Raw genomic sequence first — 5,949 nt, 5'->3', positions numbered from 1 at the left:
TTTTGTAAACATCTTATGTATAATTATCCTTATTGTACTCTTTTTTCCTGATCAAGGTTTTGTCCCACTGGGTTTTTCTTAAAAAGATTTTTATTTAATGAGGTAATCGTAAGTAAAATATCATTTTCCATAAAAATAAAACTTATATATTTGTTAACTTGTTTAAAAATTTAAAAACATAAAAATAAAAATAAAAAAAATTAAAATTACATGCTTAGATGGGTTGGCCTATCTAAATCCATGGTGGGCCAAGATGGGCCTTAAGTGGGTTGGCCCATTCAAGGCCTATCCTGGCCCGCGGCACAGCCCAGCCTGGCCCACGTAAAATTAGCCTGTGGTATAGGCTGGGCCGAAGTCATTCTTATACTGGCCGGCCCGGCCAGCAGCCTGCGTAGGTGTAAGGAGAACGAGCGGGGCCGGGCCGACCCGTTCTTGTATCTCTAGAGAGGAACCGAGGGAGGTGAGAGACAGAGAGAGGACGGAGGAGAGAGAGGGAGAGGACAGAGGAGAGAGATAATCGAAGAGAGAGAGAGTTCTAAACAGACGCTAGAGAGAGAGAATAGGAGAAAGAAACATAAGAGAAAGGGGAAAAGGGAAAAATAAGAAAGAGTAAAATTGGAAAAGACAATAAATATTTAAAAAGGGAAGACAGTATATGCTATAATTTACCAAGTTATAAAAATTATGCTATGTACTTTAAAAACATGTAATACAAATGCTATTTAATTTTCCCTTAATTTTCCTCCTTTTTAAGAAAAATAAAATCGAGGTTTACTCTAATAAGTTTTCTCTCTTATTTCTTTTTCCAACCATTCATTTGATTCCAAAAAATATTTAGCCTTGCATTTTCTTTTCTTTTTTCAATCCTAAAATCTAAATTCCAAACAAGGTCTAAGGTGGGTAGTGTTTTCCAATTTGGAGCATCATCAGTTTTAGAAAAGAAGCTAATAAAGGATTTATATTTAAACAAAAAATCCTTAACGATGCGTATTGGACGACCACAAAATGAATAGGAGCTCATATGTACTCTTTTACATAGGAAATAGATAGATAATCATGACAATATTAAATGTAGAGGAAAGTCCTCTGAGTTACCAAAAAAAAGAACAAAATAATACTCAAACTATAAAAAGAATGAAATTTACCTAACTATCCAATTTCTAATTCATTAGTTTGGATATGTTGATGCACGTATTAAGTTATAATTGAAGTTTTAATAACGTAGAAAATATATATAGAAAAAATTTACTTATACTAAAAAATAAAAAAGAGAACACAATAGGTGCGTTATCCTAAATGAAAATTGCACAACTGACTTCGAATCAAATGGGTCACAATATCACTTCTATTTATTATCTGAAATGAAAGGGTGAGAGCAAGTAAGACAAGTTCAAAGTCTCTTTCCATTTAGATTTCTTCAAAGGCCAGAGTTCCAAATGTTTTGTAAGGAGCCATGCAAACCTCTGCAGTAGGAGCAATATGAACGCTAACAAATTGTAAGAGTCCTAGAAAGGAGATAACAAAGGGCTGATCATAACGCTATAAATGTCTTCCCATGGAACGAATTTTAGTACCAGCCCCGATCTCCCATTTGGGTTAATCTGAGAAAGGATTCGATTAGTTAAGAATTGCATTTCCAAGGATTCCTAAAAGAACTTCTAAAAACGTACGTTCGAATTCCGACCATCGAAACGTAATCCATACTTACTTCTGATGACCATGGCCTGCAAAGAATTTCATTCCGAATGAGACCTTGAAAGCCATTTTCCCAGTAGAGCAAATGTTTTGTCATCTCAAATTTACCTATAACAAGGCCACCCCACCTCTAACTTGACTTATCATTGGAATTTTGTGCAAGAAACAGGAGAATAGCAGAGTATGTGAACTAAAATAATCCAAATATTTTTCACAAAAGGGAAAGAAAATAGCATGATTAGGCTAGATTAGACCATCTCTAATGTAAATGTTAATGCCGATTATATATTTAGCATCAAAAAGTATGATATGGTATATTATTTTCATTTTTGCTCCAATACATAATGCTTTTGAAATGCTAAATATACTTTAACCTATAATTAGTAAACTTTGGAAGTTGTGAAAGTAAACTTTTAGTTTTAAAATAATTAAAAAATGCAAAAGTTGCATTCATTACATGTAAAAAGTAAACATTTCAACTAATAGCAATCAAATGCCAAATTTCTCATATGATATACTTAATGAGAAATTTACCACAATATAATATATAGGAAATTTGGCACAATAAATAATGTTGCATTGGAGAGTTTTTTTGCACTTAAATAATGTTAAATTTGCAATTGACACACATCAATTATAACATTGCATTGGAGATGCACTTAGACTAGACCTTCAAAATGAATGAATGGAAAGGACAGACTAGACATTGTCGAATTGAAATGAACCAGAAATCACAAATAGAAGATCTCAGAAGATTCATGAGATGAGACTCCATTTATCTATGAATGTATGACACTTCTTGGCTTCATTAAAAAGAAACCCTTCAAATGTTTCAGCTATTAAGTAGAAACTTCTAATTTGTTGTAAAAAATTTTGAATCGTTATGGGAATTAATGCAAAATCATTCCCAGCTATCACATTATGTGTTGAACAGATGACAATAAATCGAGTTCTTACTCATCAGAAATTATATGAATATTCAAGTACAAAAAGCTAGATGAGTTACAAGAAAAATCTCTATATATACGCGTTCTTTAGCTTAAAGTTTGATATCCTAGTGGTCCCTGAAACCCTTCCTCTCTTGTGTCATTCTTTCTCATCAAAGACGGTAGCCACGGAAACAGTTTCCCTAGCTCCTTGCTTAGTGTGGTAGGCCTAAGCTGCTTACATTGATACCGAATTTTGGTCTTTCATTTGCTTCCATTATATCATCTCTTGTCACAGTTTCACCACCTAAAAACCCCAAAGTCAATTACAACTTTTGCACTGAACCTAGAAATCTCCATTTTTCTCTCTTCAAAGAACCATATAGAAATAAGCATTGCATCATTTTTTTTTTAAAGGAAGCATTGCATCATTATAAAGAGTTTATGGAGAAAGTTGAGCATAGAAAATGGTAAAGAGAAGGGATTCTGAATGGAAGGTACAATATGATCAGACCAACCTCCGTGAGCAGCAAGTAAAGCGGCTTCATTAACGATATTTGCAAGATCAGCGCCCACGAAACCTGGGGCCAGAGAAGCAACTAGGTCACATATTAGATTCATGTCTTCCTCCAGAGGAACATCTCTCAAATGTACAACCAAGATCTTTCTCCTTCCTCTTCATCTGGTTCTCCCACAAGTACTTTTCTCTAGAAGCGACCTGGCCGGCAAAAGGCTGGATCCAATGCTTCAGGTCAATTAGTTGCTGCAATAACTACGATCTTTATGTCTGACTCAAATCCATCCATTTCTGTCAGCAACTACAAATGGTAGAAGACTTTCAGAAACCAACATATAAGCTGGAAAACTATGAGTAAAATGAGATTGCAAAGCATTTTTCAGGGGATAAAAGAAAAGTTTCCATCCCAATAAGTTACTAAAAGTTCTTAAAAGGCTCCTATATGCAGTTAGACTATACCAATTACATAAAATTTATGAATGAATAATTTCTGTCATATTGTCACATCCCGAAGGATAAGGACCACTTTTTACAGGCCAGGAAAAAAAAATATGACAAGAAATTAGAAATTAGATAGATTCAAAGTACGATTACCTGATTTAATGTTTGGTCACGTTCATCATTGAAACTTCTACCGCGCTTTCCTCCTACGGCATCAAGTTCATCGATGAAAATAATTGAAGGTGCATATTTTCTTGCCACGTGAAAAAGGTCTCTAATGCGAGCTGCCTCTCTTCCAACAAACATTTCCACAAACTCACTTGCCGAAACACTGAAAAATGGTACCCCTGCCTCTCCAGCCATAGCACGGGCCAGTAACGTTTTCCCTGTTCCTGGTGGACCCACCAGCAATATGCCTCTGGGCAATTTTGCTCCTAACTTTTGATAGTTAATAGCTCCTTGCAGGCATGAAACTATCTACAAATGGAAAATGTGTCAACAAAGATGAACAAAGGAGAGACTCAAAGAGATAATCAGTGACCTAAGTTTCCAAATTGCGGGATACAATATACTCAGCAAATACATTCACATATAAACAAGAAGCATTCCATTTGGACTGATTTGTAGGTCAACTACTTCCCAAACAAATTGAATCCTGCAAAGTTCAAGTACAAGAGGAGAAATGCACGCGACTATTACTATCATGCCAAAATCATATTTCACGGCTGGTTAAATACCGACAGAATTTTAGCTAGCGATTTTAATCTTGAGAAAATGCTTTTGTATGTCACACATATAGAAAGCTTTTGGAAAATGGCAAGTACAAAATTTTTGCATCTAATCCAGATTGTGAACACGAGGTAACACCATTAATTTAATCATAAAGCTATCATTGAGACAATAGAGAGAGTTTGCATGTTTGCCATAATTTTCAAGTGGAGAGACGCTTACCTCCATGAGCTCCACCTTAGCAGCATCAACACCTTCAACATCATCGAAGCCGACAATCTCCAAATCACGTTTCTGCTTTCTTGCCGGGCTATTAGCAGCAGAAAGTTGACGATAAAGTAGCCACATTAGCGGAATCAAAGGAATCCACAGTGCTATCACAGTTAATAAAGTACTCCTCATTGACATCAGCACTGATTGAGGGGCTGAACTATATATAGTCCCCTTCTCTCTCATCAAACTAAGAAGAAACTCCTCATCATGATCTACTTTTCTCGTGGCATACTGCCATTCTGGGGTTGAAGCTCGTTTCCTCAGAAATTTCTTCATTACATTTGCACTCACCGGCTGGACTAGTTTTGAAATATCATCGCTCACAACATTATTTGTCACACTTTCATTTGGAAGACTTATTGCCGTAGACTCTCTGTTGGACATTCCAGTATCTTCTATTTCTGCAATTTCGTATTATAATATATACAACGAGATCCCTCTTCGAGCAGAACTTCGGTAACAGAACCATTCTGGAGACTCGCGATCAAGTCCGAATATGGAACCATTTTTGGAGATGGCAATGAAGTTATCTTCAGAAACAGATGGCACAACCCCAGTGCAAGAAAAAGCGAAGCAGAAAGCATTACTTTCCTCATATTCTTTCTCAAAAAAGCCCCAACATCATTCAACACAGAACCAAGTGAAGCTCTTTTCATTTTTATAGTCAACAACCGAAACCTCGGGCGTAACCTTAACGAAAATCTCCTTCTCCTTTTCACTCGACCGTTTTCTCTTTTCCCCAAATAGGCCTGCTTATTATCTCCATTGTTCGCACTCCTCAATGTCTCAATCTCATCTTCACAAGGCAACCCATTTTGCAAATTATAACAACTGCATAACCCAAGTGGGGAAACGCTACAATAACCATTATTAACCAATGAGCTAAGATTTCCATTCCAAAGCAACCCATTTTGAGATTTGTAAAAGCTATGAAATCCCATCACAGAAGCAAAGGGAAATGAACGATTACAACAAAAACGTTCACATCTCCTCAAAGACTTGGTTTTTCCGCTGCAAAATCCCAACTTGTCACGGGCTACCAAGAACCCATTACTGAAAGCAAGAGAAAAACAAGCCATGTCTCTCTCTACTGCAATTTCTCCTATTAAATGTTTAATCGGTTAATTTAAATTTTTAATTTGAGTTGAGATATAATTTTATATAAAATTTTTTTATTATAGTAAAAAGTTAAATATGACTGTTTTTAAAAAAAATTTATTATAATAAAATTTAAATTTAAAATTTAAATCGGTAAAATAAACAGAATCATTGTATTTAACCCATTTATCAATAAAAAAACTAAATAAAATAAAAAAGAGTGAAAGTGAATAGCTTTGAACATGATAAATTAATGGGGTATTTACCTGA

General features: G+C 35.3%; 1 pseudogene; it reads right to left on the bottom strand.

The window, feature by feature from the left end:
• Window positions 1-2,729: 2,729 nt before the first annotated feature.
• On the bottom strand, window positions 2,730-5,660 carry LOC21386812 (annotated as a pseudogene).
• Between the last annotated feature and the right edge of the window lie 289 nt (window positions 5,661-5,949).

This window comes from Morus notabilis, unplaced genomic scaffold, assembly GCF_000414095.1.
Source record: "Morus notabilis unplaced genomic scaffold, ASM41409v2 Scaffold1843, whole genome shotgun sequence".
In the NCBI taxonomy this organism is placed as follows: Eukaryota; Viridiplantae; Streptophyta; class Magnoliopsida; order Rosales; family Moraceae; genus Morus; species Morus notabilis.
Note: the sequence above shows the minus strand (reverse complement) of the source record. Positions and strands in the feature narration are given on the sequence as shown.